We start from the raw sequence: 24,513 nt of genomic DNA on the forward strand, positions 1-24,513 counted from the left end.
TGGTTTCATCATGAGTGCACTCTTGGGCACAAGAAGTTAAAGCGGGCCTTGAAGGAGGTACCCAGGAATATCTCTGTAGTACAGAACTGCAGGCGGGCTTATAAGCAAGCTTTAAATCATCGCAAAATGATTTTGAAAGAGGAAGCCTGGGATCATCTGCAGGAGGCAAGCCAGAACAAGGACTCTAAACTATTCTGGCGTGTGGTAAATTCACCATTTTTCTGTGACGCCGATAAGCCTAGTATAGAGGTAGCAATCACAGAACAAGAATGGATGGCCCACTTTGCGAAACTATATATGGGCCCGACTGAAGAAAGACAAGATAATTCTATGATAGGGATGAGTGGTGTCCCTACTGGGCTTTTTTTCATGGCAATATTTAGATTTTAATTTCACACTGGAGGAGGTGATACGGGCCCTCAGAGCGAGCAAGGGAGGAAAGGCACCCGGCCCTGACGGGATTCCGATTGATATCTTTAAGGACAATATTGATTTCTGGGGTTCTCTTGCGACCCTGGTTTTTAAGTCCTTTCGGGAAGTTGGTTTCCCAGCGTCATGTTCGGAATCACACATTGTACCAATATTCAAAAAGGGAGATCGAAACTGCCCCGCACACTACAGACCCATCTCCTTGCTGGATTCTTTGGTTAAGGTGGTAGGCCGTATTGTGTTAGACAGACTACAGGAATGGGCAGAGTGTAATAATATCTTGACTGACTTCCAATATGGTTTCCGCCAGGGTGTTGGGACCGTAGAGCAGGCCATTAAACTGAACCTGTAAGTGAGCAAATACACACAAATAAAAGGGGGTAATTTGTTCTTGGAATTTGTGGACTTATCCTCTGCATTCGATTGTATGGTCCATGATAAGCTTTGGTCTATTATGACCTCCATGGGCGTTGACTGTGCCATCATTAACTTTCTTAGATATTTATATTCAATGAGTTCTGCCAAGATCAGATCAGGGGTGTGTGCTCGCGCCTTTCTTATTTAATTTGTATATCAATGGCCTGGGTGCTACCCTTGTGGACTCATGTATGTGCCTGCCCCAAATTTGTAACAGGCCAGTACCAGTATTACCGTATGCTGATGATGCAGTGCTTATGGCCCGTACACCTAATGCACTTCAATATCTTTTAGAGAAATTTGTTAATTTTATGGAGAACCTGGGTCTTTTAATTAACATAGGTAAAACGTTTGTAATGAAAGCTGGCCACAAGTCAGCTAAGGGATGCAACATTTTAATAGGAAACAAGACTTTACCTCAAACACTAACTTTTTCGTACTTCGGAATAATGTTTGATAGTAATGGTAACTGGAAGAATGCAGTTCCTCAGATCAATTGCGGGTCTGAGTAACTTTTCCAGGAAACTGGGTCATAAACTCCCTAGGGATATGTTGAGCATTTATAACGCAAAATGCCGGTCAATAGGTATGTACGGTTCTGAATTGTGGGGACATGTAGATGTTGAGTCTCTACATCTGGTAGAACATGGGTTTCTTAAAAATCTGTTAGGGCTGCCTAAAAGCTGTTCTAACTTTGTCTGTCATGCAGAATTGGGTTTAACCTACCTGGAGGACCTGATATGGGTGCAGCCAGTCCTCCTATGGTGCAAGTTATGGACATCGGATCACACGAGTTTTAATAGAGCCATTTTACAGGATTGCTGTGGCGCTGATCATGCAATGAAAATAACATGGTAGAAATACGTAAAAAATTTCATGCATATTTGTCACCCTGAATACTATGCAAAGCCTGAATCTTTACTGCATATTTCCAGAGAATCATTAAAAAGAGTATGTCTGAACAACCAGGAGGAAAAAAGATTAACATTGGAACTTGTGAAGCCCACCGTACTACAAAATCAAATGATATAGACTTGTTATACGATACAACCGTATTTAATCGGTGTTTTAAATGCCCAACATAGATTTGTTTTGACACGCTTCAGACTCGATATTTTTCATCGCTTGACTAGTTTCCCTAATAGAAATAATTGGTCTCGTCGATTAAAATGTTGTCCTTGTGACCAGATCTCCAGACAATCAACCATTCATGTATTGTTTTTTTGTAAATTTTATTCTGATTTAAGGACTACTTTTATCAAGCCTTTAATGAAATCCTTAAACTTCAGACAATGTAGACCGGCCAATATATTTTTACAACTGCTTCCGAATTTGTTTACTTGTGTGGTATTGGCAAGGTTTTTGAGGTCCGTGATTACCAGAAGGAAGTTTTTAACTGATGCATCTTACATTTGTAAATGTATTTAATTGAATCGGGTTTTAATGATTTGAATAACTTTCTCTTTTTAAATTTGTATTGAACTGCAAACTTTTATGATTCTTTCTATGAATCGAATAAAGTTAAATTGATTGAATTAGTAATCATTTTAAATATTAACCTGTACTAATTGTTTGCAGTGGTATCACTAATCAACAGTGCACCTTAATAAACACGAATTACACGCGGACTAAATGCAAATTGCATGGCAAATAATTCTAATGACTAACTGTGGTACACATATTAACTATAGAGTGTTGTGATAGAATTCGCATGGTTTATGTTGCCTTTGTAATGTTTGCGTTCCTGGTATTGCGGAATGGTGAGTATTATTGTTTTAAATGTTGCTATAAGCTAGGGAAATACTAAAATAAAGGGATTAGTGTGGGTTTAAACATTAGAATCTTCATTTCCGTATATTAATTACTCTATATGTTTGTTTTGCTTAAGTTGGCATTCAGGCCTACTATGCCGCAATATTCAAAATGGAGTTCGGAAGTGGCCACCGTCATTTGAGCGCGATGTCTACTGCGCAGACTCGGAAGGCCCTGAAGATCTCCAGGCGTCCTCTGTTCAGGGCACAGTGTTCCTCGTCAAGGATAGGAACATGGAGGACTGCCAAAACTCAACTAGTGTGAATGACAGGAAAGATGAAGGCAACCTGTCCTTAGAGGCTTGCATATTGATACTTCGGACCCTTTCGCATGAGAACTGTCCAAACTACAGTATGACATCTTAGATTCCATGAGAACCAAGGAACTCTGAGAAACATATCCCATATTGCAAATTTCAGTAGCTTAGCCAGTCTTTCCAAATTCAGCAAATGTTGCATGTTACCCTAGAATTTATTATAAAATGGGGTTAGTAGAGGAGAGTTAGTTAGTGCGTTCCAGAAGTGTTATCCGAATCTCCGTTGATCGATTTGCTTGCACGATTGTCTGGTCCTTTGGATACCTATGACTGTGTCGTGCCGAGCGAAAGAAATTTTACGGACTAATTAGGGTCCTAAGACTGCATTTGATTGGACGATTATACCAGAAGGTATTTGATTTATGCAGGGCTGACAGGTTTCGGGGAAATGGTCATCAGTATCAGAAATTAGGTAAATATAATTGTCATGCTGATTTGTGCCAATGTTTATTATAATTCCAACTAATTAAATGCCGATTATGCTAATAGAGGTGAATTTAATTAGATAAACTAAACATTTATTAACTGAAAATGAGTTTGTGATTCTTTAAAAGGTATTGATTAAAAGGTTCTGAGGCTTTCAATGTGTTTTAGCTGGTTCTAAATCACCATCAACCAGTCCAACTAATTGGTCCATCGACCAAGTGGGGGAGTGCCATGATGTTAAAGTTAGGATTCTATAAGTGCAGATGCATATAATGTACATTATGTAAAGAATTTTTCTTCCTATAGGTAATAAGGTACCCCACATGTCCAGCGCTTCTTTCCACCTGTGTGCAGATTCAAAGTGAGATGTATGAGTGTTGGTGTTATGGGCCCCACCAATGAATGTATGCGTGAATGAGTAAGAGTGATGATGGCTCTGTGACGCAGGGAGGATATGTACATTTGCTCTTTTCCACTGGAGCAGTTTTCTGGTAGCAGAGTTATGGTTTTATTGCATTGGTTTGGTAATTATTGATTATTGATTCATGTCTAACACTCTATGTTGAGTCGTGTCACGTTCTATGTTGTTTTTGAAGACTTCCGGGATGTAGGAAGTTGGATGCCCTGTAGGTACACGGGGAAGACGTGTGGCAAGTGAAGTCGCACGGTGTATTGTCTGGTTGCCCTGTAGGTATACGGGGAAAACGGGGAAAACGTGTGGCGATTTGAGTCGCACGACACATTGTCTGGGTTTCGAATTGATAACATCGTCGTGTGTTGCCGTTAGGGGTATTTCTGTGTGAAAGTGCGTGGGTGAAATAGCAACAGGTTCTCTCGTGAAACTCTGGCCTTAATTCTCAGGAGCAGTGTAGTCTCGACATGTGTTTTATCCCCAGAGAAACGGTTAGCCTTTTTGCTTGTTAGGAAGGGTAAGGTAGAGGGAAGTGCTACTTTATCGGCGAAACTGAATAATTGGAAGGGCAGAGGTAAGCGCTGCTCTCCAGAAATACGGAATTCTTGTATAATTGGACAAAACTATCTCTTTGGTTTAGCGAAACAGACAATGGTGGTGTTTCTATGTCGTTACTAACAGATTTTAATTGAAGAAAAAAACGTTAGAAAAGTTTGCCGATACATTTTGAAAAGGAGGGGTCAGCAGGTGTAGCGAAACAAGCTAACGTCAGAGATACTGCGCTGGGATTGGCCAGCCATTAAGAGACAAAGTTTCACGGATTGGTGCGCTGGGGTATGCTGCGCTAGGATTGGAGAATTACTGTGTGACGTAGACGCTCCAAATTGGTGCGTTAGTGTGAGTCGCACTGCGATTAGACAGCAAACAGAATAGTCATAGAGAAGCGATTCGAAATTCAAGAATAAGAAAAATGATGTATTACGATCCACCAGAGAAAGAGAAAATGTCATGGTTTGGAAAAATCAATAACCTATTTAAAAAGGATAAGTCGATTGTGACTAGAGAGGTACAGTTACTTCCTCCACCGAAATCGCCCGCGTCTTTCATGGTAGCGAAATATGGGTACCATACATGTATTTGGCTAAATAATTGGGCAAAGTATACTAAAGAAGATGGAGTTCTAGCAGTTCCAGAAAATGGTTCATTTAGTTTAGCCGTATTAAGGAACTTAAGAGAAAGGATGATGAGATTAGAAACGAGACCTAGACCTACTCAGTTTGACGCTTTAACGGAATGGGAAGATGAGATGTACGAAAGAGAACAACAGCGGAGTGGCGGAAGGTATAATTAAATGTTTGGTAGACCATGTGGACAGGAAAGTCATGATGACAGGATGAGGAGATGGCGGAGTGCAAACATGGCTGAGGGGATGTTCCCGTTGAGAAACGCTGAAGAGACTATTGGTAGGAAATGTACAGAAAAGAGAAACAATACAGGGTCAGAAGGTTACAAATATGGTGTGAATGAGTCGGAGGATGATGTGCTTGAGGACATGTTTTATAAAAATCCTCCCCCGTATCAACCAAACTCTACGTTGCTGATGCAGAGTGCGCCAGTAAAAGAACAGCCGCGAAATAAAACCTTTGAGCAAACGCCACCTGATGTAGGGAAAAATAATCCATTTAGAGAATCTGAAATAACACAACCTGTTAGGTTGGTAAAAGAAAATTCAGCTGAATTGGCTAGAACTACTCTGGAATTAACTGAGAAAATTAGGTAATTAACCAAAAACATGGAAGCCGTAACTTACCGGTAACTATAGGACCAGTAATGCCTGTCTTTGATAAACAAAAAGATAGCGAGCATTGTTTAACAGTTCCTTACCATAGTAATAAACCAATCGAGACAGAAAAAAGAGATTCAGGAGAAAATCCATGGTGAAAATTAGTAGGAACTTCAGGGTTAAGTACTCCTAAAAATCTGACAATGAATCAAAGTCCAGCAAGTAAAACGCTGATGACAACAGAATCGGCACCAGAGACCCTAGAAAGGAGTATAGAGCGAATAAGAAATGAAACAATTCCTGTAGGTCCCAATTCTGATGAATTGAGCGACTGGTTAAGGAGTCTACAGCGAAAAGATACAGAACCTCAACCTTTAGATGTGGCAAAGTTAAAAATAACACTGGAAGAATTAATAGTAGGGACTATTCCAACTGAAAAATTAAAAGCATATCTGGACGAAGAGTTAATGTTTCTTTGTAAAAGTATAACTTGGAGAGCAAGAAGCTTGCATGAGAAACTGGAAGAGACAGCGAGCGAAGCGGCTATCGACTTTGAGAAAATAAGGACATTACAGAAACCATATAGAGTAGATTTCTCTGAAAAGGATATCGAAAATTTAAATACTGCAAGAAGTTTAACTCAAATTAAAGAACTGATTGCCTTACTAAGGAAATGGGGTGATGTAGATAGATGGAAAAGCATGTGGTTTCGAAAAAGAGATGAGGCAACAGATAAGACCTTTTCAGCGTTCCCAGTAAGAGAAAAGGAGACAGTGGTAACAATGTCCCATGAGGGAGATCCCAGGAGGGGGGTATGTGAATGTTCCTTGGACTAGACAGGACATTTTGACATTTACAAATTATTTTCCCAGACTCCGCGATAAGCCTGTGGAATGGTACCGACCAGTAGAAAGATTTGTCAAATTATCGAAAGTACTATGGATAGATTTGAATGGTCTGTTCGATATAATTGTGCCGGCAGATCTATGGGCGGAATGTAAAATCACAGTAGGTTGGCCCACCCAAGAATATCCTAGGGATCCTAAAACAGGTGCCCCTGATCCAGAAGTAATGAGAAAGTATGAACCGGTAATTACTTTTTTGAAAAAGTAAGTACCTCCGAAAGAAACTGATTGGTTAAAAATTGATAGAACTCACCAGGAAGTAAAATAATCAGTACATGCCTATTATGAGAGATTGCTATTGGCTTTTAAGCAATACAGTGGTGATGAGAAATTGAGTGAGAAGGATTTAAGTCATTTTGTATATCGATTTGTGTATGGGTTGAGACCTAAGGTAAGCGAAATGATTACCAGCATACAGTGGATTGGCAAAATAAAAAGATCGATGAAGTACGGAGACATACGAAATATTTTAGCAATGAAATAGAAGCAAAGCAACGCAAGCTAAAGGAGAAGGCCATGTGGGCTCAGGTTAAGGTAGCAGAAAGACAGGAAGCCTAACTGATTGAACAAGCAAATGGCATGGGCCATGTGAGACAAAAAGCTAATATTGGAAAAGGAAAGGGACAGATTAGTTTAGATGAAGCAAAAAAGAAGTGGCCATCACATAACTGCGGATAGGTAGGGCATTGGAAATCCGAGTGTAAATTGCCCCCAAGTGCTAATGGCGATAATGCATCATTGAATCCACAGCTGCAGAGTGAGGTGAGTTGTCAACCGCCGCGACAGCAGCAGGTTGTATCCCAACAGTGTCAGGTGCCAAAGCCACCTTTTCCACAGAGCGTAAACCCTCTGAGATACAGTAATGAGACAGGATTCTACACGGAGGAACAGGTAACGAAGCTACCATGCGCTAGTGGTGTTTTGCAGTATTGGCTGTAACACGATGAGAGTGAGTCAGAAGAGAGCTATTCATGGTGCTGAGGAGAGGAAGAAGAGTGCTTACTTGGCGCAACTCTAGAGGTAGACCAGACAGGCCGCTTTGTGGATGGAAAGGTAAATGATGAGAATATTACTTTTCTAGTAGATACTGGTGCTACTCGTTCAACTGTTAGATCAGCTGATGTCAAAAATCTTTCTCTCTCAGATGACACAATCCAAGTAGTTGGAGTCTCAAACAGACAGATAAAAACGTATCTTACTGAACCAGTTAAAGTTAAAATAGGGAAATTTTCTGACATGCACCGCTTTGTTGTGTGCGATACCAGCCCTGTAAATTTGTTAGGGAAGGATTTGTTGTGTAAAATGAACTGCACAATTTTCTGCACTCCAGATGGCATAGCGTTTGAAACTCCTGATGAAGATGTACTGTATAAAATGACCATGGCTAATATGGAACCCGAAGTTACTGAGGCATTTGTTGAATTTAACCCAGAAGACTTGCCTCAGGAATTGAAGAAGACAGTGAAACCCGAGGTATGGGATTTCACGGGAGAAGATATGGGATTGATGAGAAATGTAGACCCGGTAAAGATAACTGTAAAGGAAGGAATAAGTTACCCGAATATTTCCCAATATAAATTGACACCAGAAATAATTGCAGGAGTCACTCCCATAATAGACAAAATGATTGAACAAGGTATTTTGAGAGAGATAATGAGCAGTCCATGTAATTTACCAATCATGGGTTTGAAACGGAACCTTCAGGATAGTGCAAGACCTGAGAAAAGTAAATACAATTGTTGTACCATGTTGTCCCATTGTACCAAACACTTCAGTGATCCTATACCAGATTCCTCATGATGCAGAATGGTATACGGTCATCGACCTGTGTCATGCCTTGTTTTCCATCCCGTTGCACCCTGACAGCCAACAGATTTTTGCGTTCCGGTTCGGCAAACGTACCTTGGCATGGTGCTGAATCCCATAGGGATATACAGAAAGTCCATCGATATTTAATCAGATTTAAAAGAAATCACTGGAAGATTTGAAAATGCCCGAAAGCTCAGTACTAGTTCAATACATCAATGACCTACTGGTGGCATCGAGAACAAGAGAAGCCTGTGTGGTAGATACAGTTGCATTATTGAATCATTTGGCGGATGGAGGACTTAAAGTATCCCCATCAAAATTACAATTTTGCAAAAAGGAAGTACAATATTTAGGCCATAAAATTGAGAAGGGTTTGAGAAAAGTGACTGCAGACAGGATCAGAATAATAAAGGGAATGAGAGCACCAGTGACTCAAAGAGAAGTGAGAATGTTTCTTGGAATGGTTGGATATTGCCGTCAGTGGATCAGCAACTTTTCACTGATTGCAAAACCTTTGGTGCGATTGACGAAGAGTGATGTGAAAGACCCCCTTGAATTGAACAAGGAAGAGTTGAAGGCTTTTAAACAATTAAGACAGTCTGTGTGAAGCCCCAGCTCTTGGAATTCCTGATTATGAAAAAGAGTTTGAGCTCTATTGCAGTGAGAGAGATGGATGTGCACTCTGTGTTGGTACAGAAACATGGAAAATTGAGACAACCAATTGCATATTTTTCGGCCGTACTAAATCCTGTAGCTGTGGTGTTGCCTGGTTGTTTGAAAGCAGTGGCTGCTACCTGTAAGATTTTGGAACAGAGTGAAGGAATTGTGATGGGATATCCTGTGAGAGTGTTTGTACCTCGTGATGTGGTGATCCTTTTAACAAGGAGCCGCACACAATTTATGACTCATAGCCGTCTAACTGAGTATGAGAAAGTCATTTTGGGTGCAACAAATGTGAGCCTTGTGAGGTGTCTCAATGTGAACCCTTCAACATTGTTGCCTGATGCTGTAAATGTGGAAGTAAAGGATGACGTGGATCATGACTGTTTGGAAGTACTTGACTTCTGAACCAAGCCGCGTCCGAACATAAAAGATGTGCCTTTGAAAGAAAGTGACTATGTTATGTTTGTGAATGGGTCATGTTTGAGAACGGACAAAGGAATTTTGAGTGCAGCATACGCAGTGTGTCCTGTAGCGGCTGTATTGGAAGCGTCTTGTTTGAAAGGAGTGAGATCAGCTCAGATTGCTGAACTGTTTGCGTTGACAAGAGCATGCAAGTTGGGAAAGAATCTGAGAGTCACTGTCATTACTGATAGTCAGTATGGATTCGGAGTTGTGCATGATTTTGGGCAGATTTGGTCCCAAAGAGGGTTCTTGACATCGAGTGGAACTCCTATAAGGAATGCTGAAGTGGTTGGGAAGTTGCTTGAGACGATACAGCTGCCTAAGCAATTGGCAGTAGTAAAATATGCTGCCGACTCGAAGACTGCTGACTACGTATCGGCGGCAAACGAATTAGCAAACGACATAGCGCAATATTGTGCGCGCAACCAGAATTCGGTCAATCGAAACAGGGAAAAGGAAATGAACTCATGTCCCTTACTTTTTACTAACACTGTGAATACGTGGGAAGAGGTGAGACAGTTACAGGAAGAGGCAGGAGATGAGGAAAAGAAACAGTGGATAAAATCAGGATGCGCACCCCGTGAGGCAGACCGAGTTTGGGTCTATCGGGATGGAAGACCAGTCATGCCTGATGGCATGGTCTCTACCATGGCACGGATGTACCATGGACAGGCACATGTAGTAAGGGATGCTATGATCAGACTTTTCAAACAGACTTGGCATAATGCTTAGTTTCGGCTTGTACCTGAGAGCCTTTGACAAAGCTGTCTTATATGTCAACAATACAATCCAGGAAGAAAAACTGTGGTGAGATTGGGAACAATAGGAGGGAGGTCCTTTCACCAGAATGCAGATTGATTTCATTGAAATGTCCCCAAGTAATCGGCTAAGATATGTCTTAGTGGTTGTTTGTCTGTTCTCACACTGGGTGGAGGCGTACCCAACAAGGAGTGATGGGGTTACAGTAGCGAAACTCCTATTGAGAGAGTTTATTCCTAGATTTGGTTTCCCAGTTACGATCTAGTTAGATAGAGGAAAGCATTTAGAGAACGAAATCATAAAATTGATTTGTGAAACATTGAGGTGCCGATCACGATCCTGTAAAAACCGGGTACGAACCGTCGGACAGAGCATATTCTCCGTCCGACGCGTACCCGGTCGTCAAAATATACAAACATGGAATTACGATTCGCACGGAAACACCTTTCCCGTACGAATCGTACAAAACCCCGACCGACCAAAATAAACGTACAAATGCGATCCGGGAAAGCGCCGACGTGACGTCGGGACGCACGCAGCCTGCCATTCACGAACCAGGAATTACGATTCGCACCGACGTCATCCCGCACGGTGAATATTTTCCGGCTGCCAAAAACTGCCGGGAAATCAGGACGACGCGAATAAGGAGGACCCGTACGCGACGGACAGACAGGACGACGCGAACAAGGAGTACCTGTACGCGACGGACAGACATGGACCCGAACCTACGTGTCATCCCGGCCCTCATAGCAGTCGACCTCCTCTACAGGTTCGGACGCAGACACCGCAGAAGGTCAGAACAACAAAGGGAGGGGGGGGAAAGGGGGGGGCAGGACCAGGGCAGGCCACAAAACCCCCACCAAAGTCACACAGCACACATGCCCTGGACATACCTGACCCTCAGGCCCTGGTCACTACGAGGGGGTGGGGGCGTGTCCAGCCAAGCCAGCGACCACCACAACGGAAGTTCTTGACGATGCGAACCGGCAACACAACCATACAGGTACGTCCCGTACCCACGCCTTAAGAGCGTGGGTACGAGTCGTACCACGCCCACACCTACGTCACCCCAACAATGGCGGGACGGCTCGTACCCACGTGGCAAAGGCCTGGGGACGGCCCGCACAAGCATTCCACAGCGTGGGTACGGCAATGTACGGACCGTACCCCCACCCGCGTATGCATGGAGCGTACCCCCCCACCCCAACAGTGTAAGTACGACACGTACCCCCACCCGCGTATGCATGGAGCGTACCCCCACCCCAACAGTGTAAGTACGACACGTACCCCCACCCGCGTACGTATGGAGCGTACCCCCCACCCCAACAGTGTAAGTACGACACGTACCCCCACCCGCGTACGTATGGAGCGTACCCCCCACCCCAACAGTGTAAGTACGACACGTACCCCCACCCGCGTACGTATGGAGCGTACCCCCCACCCCAACAGTGTAAGTACGACACGTACCCCCACCCGCGTATGCATGGAGCGAACCCCCACCCCAACAGTGTAAGTACGACACGTACCCCCACCCGCGTACGTATGGAGCGTACCCCCCACCCCAACAGTGTAAGTACGACACGTACCCTCACCCGCGTATGCATGGAGCGAACCCCCCACCCCAACCGTGTATGTACGACCCGTACCCTCACCCGCGTATCCATGGAGCGAACCCACACCCGTGTATGTTCGAAGCGTACATATTGTGAATTAGGAGGGGTGTGTGCAGAGTCCTCCCAGCAGTCCCCAGACATGAGAGGGGTGGGTGCCTAACACTCCCAGCAGTGCCCAGACATGAGAGGGGTGTGTGCAGAGTCCTCCCAGCAGTCCCCAGACATAGGAGGGGTGTGTGCAGAGTCCTCCCAGCAGTGCCCAGAGACAGGAGGGGTGTGTGCAGAGTCCTCCCAGCAGTGCCCAGAGACAGGAGGGGTGGGTGCCTAACACTCCCAGTAGTGCCCAGAGACAGGAGGGGTGGGTGCAGAGTCCTCCCAGCAGTGCCCAGAGACAGGAGGGGTGGGTGCAGAGTCCTCCCAGCAGTGCCCAGAGACAGGAGGGGTGGGTGCAGAGTCCTCCCAGCAGTCCCCAGACATGAGGGGTGGGTGCCTAACACTCCCAGCAGTGCCCAGGCATGAGAGGGGTGTGTGCAGAGTCCTCCCAGCAGTCCCCAGACATAGGAGGGGTGTGTGCAGAGTCCTCCCAGCAGTGCCCAGAGACAGGAGGGGTGTGTGCAGAGTCCTCCCAGCAGTGCCCAGAGACAGGAGGGGTGGGTGCCTAACACTCCCAGCAGTGCCCAGACATGAGAGGGGTGTGTGCAGAGTCCTCCCAGCAGTCCCCAGACATAGGAGGGGTGTGTGCAGAGTCCTCCCAGCAGTGCCCAGAGACAGGAGGGGTGTGTGCAGAGTCCTCCCAGCAGTGCCCAGAGACAGGAGGGGTGGGTGCCTAACACTCCCAGCAGTGCCCAGAGACAGGAGGGGTGGGTGCAGAGTCCTCCCAGCAGTGCCCAGAGACAGGAGGGGTGGGTGCAGAGTCCTCCCAGCAGTGCCCAGAGACGGGAGGGGTGGGTGCAGAGTCCTCCCAGCAGTGCCCAGAGACAGGAGGGGTGTGTGCAGAGTCCTCCCAGCAGTCCCCAGACATGAGAGGGGTGGGTGCCTAACACTCCCAGCAGTGCCCAGACATGAGAGGGGTGTGTGCAGAGTCCTCCCAGCAGTCCCCAGACATAGGAGGGGTGTGTGCAGAGTCCTCCCAGCAGTGCCCAGACAGGAGGGGTGTGTGCAGAGTCCTCCCAGCAGTGCCCAGAGACAGGAGGGGTGGGTGCCTAACACTCCCAGCAGTGCCCAGAAACAGGAGGGGTGGGTGCAGAGTCCTCCCAGCAGTGCCCAGAGACAGGAGGGGTGGGTGCAGAGTCCTCCCAGCAGTCCCCAGACATGAGAGGGGTGGGTGCATAACACTCCCAGCAGTGCCCAGACATGAGAGGGGTGTGTGCAGAGTCCTCCCAGCAGTCCCCAGACATAGGAGGGGTGTGTGCAGAGTCCTCCCAGCAGTGCCCAGAGACAGGAGGGGTGTGTGCCTAACACTCCCAGCAGTGCCCAGAGACAGGAGGGGTGGGTGCAGAGTCCTCCCAGCAGTCCCCAGACATGAGAGGGGTGGGTGCATAACACTCCCAGCAGTGCCCAGACATGAGAGGGGTGTGTGCAGAGTCCTCCCAGCAATCCCCAGACATAGGAGGGGTGTGTGCAGAGTCCTCCCAGCAGTGCCCAGAGACAGGAGGGGTGGGTGCCTAACACTCCCAGCAGTGCCCAGAGACAGGAGGGGTGGGTGCAGAGTCCTCCCAGCAGTGCCCAGAGACAGGAGGGGTGAGTGCCTAACACTCCCAGCAGTGCCCAGAGACAGGAGGGGTGGGTGCAGAGTCTTCTCAGCAGTGCCCAGAGACAGGAGGGGTGGGTGCAGAGTCCTCCCAGCAGTCCCCAGACATGAGAGGGGTGGGTAACTAACACTCCCAGCAGTGCCCAGACATGAGAGGGGTGTGTGCAGAGTCCTCCCAGCTGTCCCCAGACATAGGAGGGGTGTGTGCAGAGTCCTCCCAGCAGTGCCCAGAGACAGGAGGGGTGTGTGCAGAGTCCTCCCAGCAGTGCCCAGAGACAGGAGGGGTGGGTGCCCAACACTCCCAGCAGTGCCCATGGAATGCAAAGGGTGGAGTAGCCACAGATACCATGCCCACAAATGTCAGTCAGGTGCACAAAGACCCTGCAGTACATGTACCACATGTGTGCGAGGCTGGGAGTATACGCATGCATAGCGCCGAAAAGAAAACATTTCCACATGAAGTCATGTCAATAGTCCACATACACAAGTACAATGACTACCAAGGATACCACGAATGATGCAGGTGGAGACATCGCTCAGCATGCATGTGCAAAGTTGAAGGAGTCCGTCACACACCCAGCTGATGTAGACACAGCTCAGCACCACATATTGGGAACACCCTGCAGGGAAGATGGCAGGGTACACAGAGGAAGGAATACACCTTGGGACAATTTCACCATGCAGTAACTGCTTACAAGAACAGAGAAACCTAGCTAACACCGTGTGATGGCACACAGATACCAGGGTCCCCCCTATGACCAGCACACTACTACATTTCCCACACACCCCACACATGATTACCACCCAAAATCATGTAGCAGCCCCACCAACAGCAACATCAGAAAAGCAGTAGTGTTCAAAGGAAACAAAAATGGCTTTAATCAGCATGATCTTAAATAGTGTGTTAGTAGAAAGTTCAATATTTACAAAGCCCATAGGGCAGTCCATGAGTCACAGCTGGATGGGGGACACAGTGGGATGCGTGTCCCCTAGCTTGCCTGCACAGTTAGATTCCGTCGTCTTCCACAGGGGTGAGGGCATCATGGGGGGGGGAGGAACAGGCACCGCAGGGACAGGAGGGCGAAGGGTAGGCGACGTGGGTGCAGGGATGGAGGACTCCACCACAGGGGGTGGGGCAGGGCCAAAGGTGGATTCTAGGAGCTCGCTGCACACCTTAGCAAGGTCCTCCAGGCACTCCCCTGCACCCGAAGGAACCACAGGCCCCAAGGGGGGGGGGGGGTCAGAGGGATGGGTCGCAGCGCCACTGGGGGAGGGTGTGGACAGGGGGGGGACTCAACCACCCTGACCGGGGACTTCCTTGACCGCTTGCGGGGTGGTGTCACTGTGGGGCTCAGGGACAAAGCGGCCATGAAGGAGTCTTTGGGGGAGATGTGGCCAGGAGAGCTGAGGGGAGGGGATTTGGAGGGAGTGGATTTGGTGGAATGCGGACTCCCACTCTGGCTGCGTGTCACACATTTGCCCCCCGACCCAGTGGGTGTGCCTACTTCACCCTGTGTGTGCGTGTCAGGAGGTGTGCGGCGGACCTTCCCTGCTGGTGTGGTGCCTGTGTCTGTTGTGGTGGGTGCATGCGGACGTCTGGGTGTACGTGGGACAGGCATGGGAGTGGGAAGTGTGGAAGGGGCAGGGGTAGGGGGTGGGACGCAGCGCTGCAGGAGACCCACTGCTGCAGTCAGTGTAGAGTCTATGGACCTCAGCAAGTTGCGTTGGTCAGCCTGCGATGAATGAATGCCCTCCAAGTATGCCTCCATGTTGTTGAGGACCTGGCTGTGGCTATGGAGGACATTAAGGATCGCAGCCTGACCAATCTGCAACTGCCGCTGGATGTCCACAGACTCGGCATTGGCGGCAGCAGTGGAGACAGGGGCAGGGGGGTGTGGTGCCTGGCATGAAGGAGACATGCGGTGACTGGGCACGCTGGGAAGGGACGCGAGCACGTGGGAGGCGGCTGATGCCAATGGAGGGGGCGGGGCGAGATGTAGTGCTGCTGTCAGATGGTGGTGCAGCCACCGCCCACTCGAAGAGATCATCCTCGGACCCGTCAGCTTCATACTCTGTTGTGCCAGTCGACAGGTCCCCGGCTTCACTCTCCTCCGCCTCAGTCCCACTCGATGTGCCAGCCACGATGTCACCACTGGCACTGGTGCTCGGTCCCTCTGCTCCGTCTGTGCCCATGTCTCCCTCCGTGTCCCCCGACGATGCTGTGGGCAGGGTGAAGAGACAGAAATTAATCATACACCTGTATACATAAGTCACATGAGTCCAACCTACTCAGGTTACAGTGCATAGCCTGAAACAAAAGAAGAGTCACAACTACAAAACAAGGTACATATGTAGGGCATGCAAGACACAGTTGTGTGACCCACCATGCCACTGAAAAACTATGGAGAGCATGACACAATAGCAAATGAGATGACATGGAATTTTGACTGAGGAGCAAGGCCCTGGGGACAATCCAGCACTGCATCTGCACCACACAGCGTGGCAGGAAATAGGGATGAGCAGGGACCATAGCCAGGAACTAGAGGCACATGCAGCATAGGTAATACTGATAACATGCCCACCCTGACTGGCTCACTGCACCTTGAGTGTATGTCCAGACAAACATCACACACTGGCCAGTCCTAGCAAGGAGATCTCAGGTGTTGACATGTAGGCCATGCCCGCACCACCCACCCCCTACATGAGACAATTCTTTGGAGACACAGGAAGTACTTACATCTCTTAGTCTGGGTGAAATACACATGGGATGCAAAAATTCAATATTGCACACAAAATACCCAAGGTGCGCCTGTCCAAATAATCATGTACAAGTGGGCATCATCAGATGATTGTAACAAGACACACAGGCAATGGCCACCGTGAGTATGAACAAGGAAAATCAGGTCAGGCTGGACTGTGGACACTTGTACTACATTTCACGTCAATATACATGGTGCCAGGGGTCAATGGCACAGAGCACAACCTATGCTGTAGACACAGAGATTGTCGACATTTTCGGATTAGACACATGATACCTAGGAAAAGATGCCCCTGGGGACAGTAGTGGCCACACAACTCCATGCTCCTGAATGGGAATGACTGCAACACACGCTACCATCCCTGCACTATGCGTACCGCACACTCATGCACATCATGTCACAGGCCACCACATAGGACATGCGTGCTGGAAGGCCTCGCACTTGAGTTTAACTCCCATGTCTGGGCTCAGCATTAGTGCCAACTGACATGGAACCCACAAGTCCAGAACTGGACAGGGCACAGGCAAGGTCCCAAAACCTGTTACACACCACCCCCACACATGATGCTGCAGGCATAGTACACTTGGAGAAGGTGCCAGGCTACATAACCTTGTGACGGAGTGACTACACACAGACCAGGGAACACATTGCAAGGAGGGGAAGGGAGGCAGGAGAGCACTGCAATACTGTGGGTAACAGGATCCGCACAGCACCATTAAACCCTGGCAGTGTATCCATGGAACAGTGCACTTACAAATGCTGGTGAAACACAACAAACACACATGTACCTACCCCCTTCCTGCTGCTGCATCTCCTGTAAGCGCCTGTCCAAGTCTGGAAATACCACCGCCAGCACACGCTTGTGGATGTGGGAGAGACGGCGGTGCCCGCGGTTCTTATGGCTCTCAGGTGAGTCCCCCAGCAGGACCCGTGCGATCCTCCGCGTCCAGCACCGGATATCCTGCCAGCGTTTCCTCACCTGGGACAGACGCCGCCTCCGACCATCCGCACTCCTCACGGCGCTGACGGCGGTCAGCCATATGTGCTCCTTGGCAGAGGCGTCTACCTGTGAGGATGAACAAGTGACACTACATCAATACACCTGGCACATGTCACAGAGACACAGATTAGAACACATTTGCTGTTTACAACAAGGCATAGTATGCATCCAACGCATTGCACCTTTGTCATAGGGACATGATCCTCTGGGGAAGGGCAAAAGCAGTACGTGCCATTGAAAGGACACAGGTGGAATGAGGGCAACTACACAATCAATGATCCAGGCTCACACTGTGCATCACACCCACCCCTCCTGTCTCTGGGCACTGCTGGGAGGACTCTGCACCCACCCCTCCTGTCTCTGGGCACTGCTGGGAGGACTCTGCACCCACCCCTCCTGTCTCTGGGCACTGCTGGGAGGACTCTACACCCACCCCTCCTGTCTCTGGGCACTGCTGGGAGGACTCTGCACCCACCCCTCTCATGTCTGGGCACTGCTGGGAGTGTTAGGCACACACCCCTCCTGTCTCTGGGCACTGCTGGGAGGACTCTGCACCCACCCCTCCTGTCTCTGGGCACTGCTGGGAGGACTCTGCACCCACCCCTCTCATGTCTGGGCACTGCTGGGAGTGTTAGGCACCCACCCCTCCTGTCTCTGGGCACTGCTGGGAGGACTCTGCACCCACCCCTCCTGTCTCTGGGCACTGCTGGGAGGACTCTGCACCCACCCCTCTCATGTCTGGGCACTGCTGGGAGTGTTAGGCACACACCCCTCCTGTCTCTGGGCACTGCTGGGAGGACTCTGCACCCACCCCTCCTGTCTCTGGGCACTGCTGGGAGACATCAGGCATTCCCCCCCCTACAGTACATAGCATGTGTGTCACACCTGGACACAATGGCAGAAGTCACAGTCACAAAAAAGGGACACAGTCTGTGCTAGTGGACTCTGCACTCACCTGATAACCTGGTCGCCCATACAGCATGGGGTACTGTGGGAGGATCACATCCAGCAAAGCCAGGTTCTCCTCCAGGGTGAATGGCTGTGACCTCTCCACAGCCCTTGACATGGTTCCAGGGAATCAGTAGCAGCAGCTGGGTCGTGGAATTCAGAGATGTGCAGGCAAGTGCTCCCTCGTGGGACCTGGCTGCCTTATATCTGCCTTGCTAGCCCATTTCATGCACAGGAGTACAGAGTGATTGGTCACTCACATTTGCATCCAATGTTTCCTCCAATCCCTTCAAACCTAGCAGTCAGTGGGTTCTTAATCTGTTTTTTTCTTCAGCATGATGTCAACCCCACAAACACATTGCAACAAAGTAGATTCATTCCAACTGACTTCTGCTGTACACCTTCCAGAACAAATTCAAACTTTAAACTTGATCTCCATGACAACCAGCATGCATGTAGGACTTAATACTTGTCCCTCATGTGTCCCCGATGTAATTTGGAGCTTCACACACAGGTACGGTGCGTTCCGGGGCCCTAGGGCACCCCAAATGCATAGCAACGGCCCGTACACGCGTACCTACGTTCACTATCACTATGGGTGTCCTCGCGTATGCGTACTCGTAGTGGTACGGCCCGTACACACGCCTGTACGCTCACTATCACTACGTGTACGCATACGCGAGGACACCCATAGTGATAGGGAGCGTACAGGCGTGTGTACGGGCCGTACCACTACGTGTACGCATACGCGAGGACACCCATAGTGATAGGGAGCGTACAGGCGTGTGTACGGGCCGTACCACTACGTGTACGCATACGCGAGGACACCCATAGTGATAGGGAGCGTACAGGCATGTGTACGGGCCGTACCACTACGTGTACGCATACGTGAGGACACCCATAGTGATAGGGAGCGTACAGGCGTGTGTACGGGCCGTACCACTACGAGTACGCATACGCAAGGACACCCATAGTGAAAGTGAACGTAGGCACGCGTGTACGGGCCGTACCACTATGGGTGTTCTTGCGTATGCGTACTCGTAGTGGTACGGACCGTACACATGCCTGTACGCTCACCATCATGATGGGTACACATACGGCAGCACTCCCATAGTGATACGGGAACGTACACAGGCCCTCTTAGCAGAAGTACGGTGTTTTTCACACATCACAGTGGTGACAGGCAGCACACAGGAAGGAATAGGGCTGACATACTTGTCCATGGATGGACATCAAGGCATTGTCTGGGCAGTACTACATGTGTGGGGCACAGGTGTGAAAGGCTGTGATGTGGCACAATACTCCTGAGTGGAGAAGGCACCAGATGTATGATGAGATGTGTACATATGTAATGTGTGACGGTCCAATGTGTGCCAGGCATGCCCTTGACTCCTTTGACATGTGTGCATGTCGTACTGCACACTTGGCATGAGCGTCACTGGCATGGCACGGACACCAACACACGGAAGTGTCCCCTGAAGCCCGGTACAGGGGTTACCACACCTCACATGTCACTACCCATGGTGCACGATGTGACTATGTCATGTATGTGTGGGGGGTTCACATTAGGTAGATGTTTGAGCTCCCTCAAAAGCTGCAGCCGTTGCAGCAACCAACATGTGTCTGTGTGTAGATGGCCATGGCACACTGTTCCGCACAACATGCCACATGTGGTATCGGATGTGAGGTGCGTATGTATGCATGGGACACGGAGTAGCGTAACAAGGACATGTCTGCATCCTCTCTATGAATGTGTGGTGAGTCATGACATGTACACCTTCATGGCAAGGTGTGTGGGCTGTCCTAGTGTAATGTCATGTGACCTGTGTCTCTAGTATTCCGCTACCAGTCTCTGCAATCGACATCCTACTTCTGCTGATGTGTGGATGTATGTCACTCCTGTCTTGCGTCTGGCTGTTCACTAGCACTGGGACACAGCTATTCCCATGCCATGGCATGTGGAGGTTCACAATCTCCGTGTGTAGCTGGGTCTTGGTAGGAATGTCACCTGGCAGCCATATGTGTCCAGGGCATGTAGCACATACCTGACTCTGTATGTGGCATATGTGTATTGACAGATTAACATGTGCACAGTACAAATCAATTGTTGTTGTGGTGCACTCACTCTTCCTTGTCACTTCCAAATTACTGCAGAGCGCCACCTCTTGCCCGACCAATTCCGGACTTGGCTGCCATGCGAGAGAATGACAGTATCCGGTGCTACCGCTTCCCCCAACGGTTGATTCTGGAGTTGACGGCGAGACTGGCACCACACCTGCAACCGCAGCACAGGTATCCTACGGCACTGACACCCAAGCTGAAGGTAATGGCAGCCCTACATTTTCTAGCCACGGGTACCTTTCAAAATACCATAGCTCATGTTGGTGGCATGTCCCAGAGCATGTTCTGCCGTGTGCTGCATGATTTCTTAGAGGCCATGTTGATTCACCTGGATGACTTCATCCATTTTCCTACCCCTGCAATGTTGACTGGGGTCAAGCATGGATTCTATGCCCTGGGAGGGATGCCTCATGTCATTGGGTCCATAGATGGGACACATGTGGCTTTGGTACCACCACACGCACAGGAGGTAGCGTACCGGAATCGCAAGCACTACCACTCCATCAATGCCCTTGTGGTGTGTCTGTCCAACATGGTGATTTCACATGTCTGTGCTCGTTTTCCAGGATCAGCACACGATGCCTACATCATGAGGCGTAGCAGGGTGCCTGAAATGATGACGCAGCTGCGCAACGAACGAGCATGTGTTGTTGGTGGGTACAGTCTGTCTGTCCTGTATTTTGCGTAGACTTCCAGCACGACCGTTACTCCTGTCCTACTTATGTCCATGTGCTTTCCATGTAGGGGACGCTGGCTATCCCAACATGCCATGGCTGATCACACCTCTCCGCAACCCCATCACGCCAGCCCAGCTCCGCTACAACACCGCCCATGGCCAGACAAGGCGAGTGATAGAGAGGACGTTTGGCCTCCTGAAGAGCCGATTCCGATGCCTCCACAAGACCGGCGGCGCCCTCCCATATGCCCCGGCGAAGGTCTGCAAAATCTTCATGGTCTGCTGCATGCTGCACAACATGGCAGTTGAGAAACCTGTGCCACTCATCCTGGATCAAGATGACCAGGACCATCCACCCGTGGAGGATGAAGGGCTTGGCAATGGGGCTAGTGATGTGGAGGATGTGGAGCCGCAAGAGGACATCCGGACTCGGCTCATACGCGACTTCTTTGCTTAGTAGTGAGTACCAGTGTCTGAGTGTGCACGCATTGGTCCCCGTGTGGCATGTGTTGCGATGTGTGTCTCCACCTGCATGTATGGCACGTGAGTCAGAGGTGTGTGTGGATGTGTCACTGGAGTGATGGTGCCAGTGATGGGTGTATTTCCCCAGTCATAATTGTGACCTAGCATGTGGTCATCCTTACATGTGTCGAGTACATGCACATGCAAGTGGCTGTGCTTTTTGTGGCTGACTTCTTGTGTGTCTCTCTTCCCCAGGTACTTGCGCATGCCGTCTGCTGGTTGCATTGTTGTGGCACTGCTATTCCTCATGGACACGTCATCGTGTGCTGACTCAGCGTTACAGGCACGGACACGTTTGGAAGTCTCCTTAGGGTAAGGGATGCATCAGGGGTGTATTGGGTGTGGCAGTTGTTCACGATGTATGCACACTGCCCCTGTCAATGTTTGGTTCCTCTGCAGACATGTTGCATCACCATGGTACACATTACATGCAGCTGGGTACACCTGAATAGATGGTCAGACTTGTTGACAGTCATCAGTGATGGGATTGTGGAATGTGATGATGGCATCAATGTGTGTAACACTGCCCTCGGACACATACGGTTTGCATTGGCTTGACATGCTGTGGGACTTCCACATCAGCGGATCAATGGTGTGTGGCAGGCTCTCCGTGAGCAGCAGGGGGTGTTTAGCTGTTAAACGACACTTGTGTGCCAGTTCCATGGCTATCACGCATTTGTGCTGCGGAAGGGGGGTGCCAGTGTTGGACCCACATGTTACTCCACATGAACTGTTCATGTGTGCTCCGAGTTGCCTCTGCAATCCCGAATACATGACTAATAAAGGTGTCCCTATGCCTCCAAGGTGCCTCTTCTCAGTCAATGCTGGTGTGTTGCCACGGTGCATCCGGCATGTCTGGCATGGTTTTCCGTGATAGTGGCTATGTGTCTATGTGTCGAGTAGCAAGATGCAAGCTGTTTGTGTGGGATTAGAGTGTGTATTGTGCATGATGTCCATGAGTGTGTGGGTATTGTGACATGTGCCATCCCCATGCATCCAACGTTGGCCATGCCACCATTCTCAGCATCCACCGGACTCAAGCTTGCAGGACATGGTTCTGCCACCTGTCTACACATACCTGGGTGCCCCCTAGGACACTCCACATGATCCCTGCCCTCTGCGCATGACTGTTGATGTACTCAATATGTCTGTCGGCACGGTTGCGCGGCCACCCCCGCAGCTGGTTGGGCCCATCACGGGTGTGTATGGTGCTCCATGTCTGTCTTGCCTAATACACTGTGACCCATGTGTGTTCTGTGCCAGACTCAGGCCCCAGGGTGTGGATGGTTGAAGTCAAAAGAGAACTCAGGCATGGTTAGACTTTACAAGACACATGTAAGGTAATAATGCAACCAGCAGGCATCTTCTCTTCATGGTGTGACTTTTTATTTTAGTGGGGGGGGGGGTTTGACATGAGGGGCTTTCCGGGTGTGTGGAATCCAAAGTTCACTGGGGGAGTTGGTGTCCTTGCCATTGTAAATCCTCAGAGTCCATGCCACAGTCTTTGTCAACATTGGTCAGACAGTGACCAGCAAGGCCATGTGGCCGAGAATGTCTTTTGATGCTGTGATGCTGTTGCTCCAGTGGGCCAGGTGCCAGGCCAGGTGTCCTGGGAGATGGTGCTGTTGCGCCGACCCTCACGGTCTTTTCCGTGGACGACCCGCCCTCCTGCGGGGACCCTCAGAAGCAGGCCGTGACGATGTTTGGGATGCTCTGTCGGATGTTTCCTCCTCCTCCTCCTGATCCCTCCCTGTGGGTGGTGATGTTCTAGGCCTTCTGGCACAGGGAGGGTTGCCCATGTTGTCGGCCATCCGACGGAGTGTACTGTGAATTCCCGTGAACACCGTCACGAGCTCAGCCTGTCTGTCCTCCATCCTCCGTTGGTGTTGCAGTAGACAGGCATGTTGCTGGGCCTGCTGGGTCTTGATCTCATCGAGGGTCCCCTTCATCTCATTGAGGGTGGACACAACCTGGGCCATGCCCGTGGTGTCCTGCCGGTATGTGTCCAGGATGTTTCGGACATGGGCATATACCGGTTCCCCAGCCAACTGGTCAGGCTGGCGCCTCCACCGTCCTCCACTCCCACCACCCCTGCCCACTTGCGCCTGGCCTGCCGTTGTGGGCACATCGGGTCTCCGGGACCCCTGAGGGATGGCATTTGCGGTGTTGCCTGCCTCCTCCTGGGTGCCCGGAGAACCTTGTCCCTCCTGGCCAGCCTGGCTGCTTTGTGGTGGTGGGGCAGGGATCCTGGGTGTCTCCTGGGATGTGGCAGGAGTGGGGGTGGTGGTTGGCCCCGTTGTACCTGACGCAGGTGCTGCAGGTCGTTAGACACCAGAGGGGCCAGGTTGGTCGGGGGCAGGTTCGTCCACAGAGTGGTGAGAGTCGTCGCTGGCGGTGGCTCCGTCATCCCGCCGATCCGGGTCCTGTGAGTCTTTCCCCCCAGTGTTGGGGGGTGATCCACGACGTTGACCTGTATGTGAGAGAGACAATGTTAATTTTGTTCCATGCAACATCCATGTTTCATTGGTTCCTAAGTTGGCACATTTCCTCTGTGAATTTGGATATGTCTTGCATTCCACTCACAGTGCACTTGTACATGGGTAGGTCCCTTGGCCACAGCTTTTGCGACTTTACCTATGTGTGGCACATTCTTAGTTGCTGCGTCAATTGTGACTGCAGTCAGCAGTGGAGTGGGCAGGTGTGGCGAGCCATGCATTGGCGCCTTCCGTGTTGCAGTGTACGTGGGCACATGGAGTTGTTCCACACACTTAGATAATGCAGGTAGCTGTCGTTGTGTTCGTGCACAGGTTGTGACATGGCCCTGTGTTTTGCCATGGAGGAGAGGGGGGGTTCTGGCACTGGCCACCCTTGTCTACATGCACGCAGTCTACCTGCTGATTAGCAGACATTCCCACACCCCACAAGGCTGAT

The sequence above is a fragment of the Triturus cristatus genome, chromosome 12 (assembly GCF_964204655.1).
Source record: "Triturus cristatus chromosome 12, aTriCri1.1, whole genome shotgun sequence".
Taxonomy (NCBI): Eukaryota; Metazoa; Chordata; class Amphibia; order Caudata; family Salamandridae; genus Triturus; species Triturus cristatus.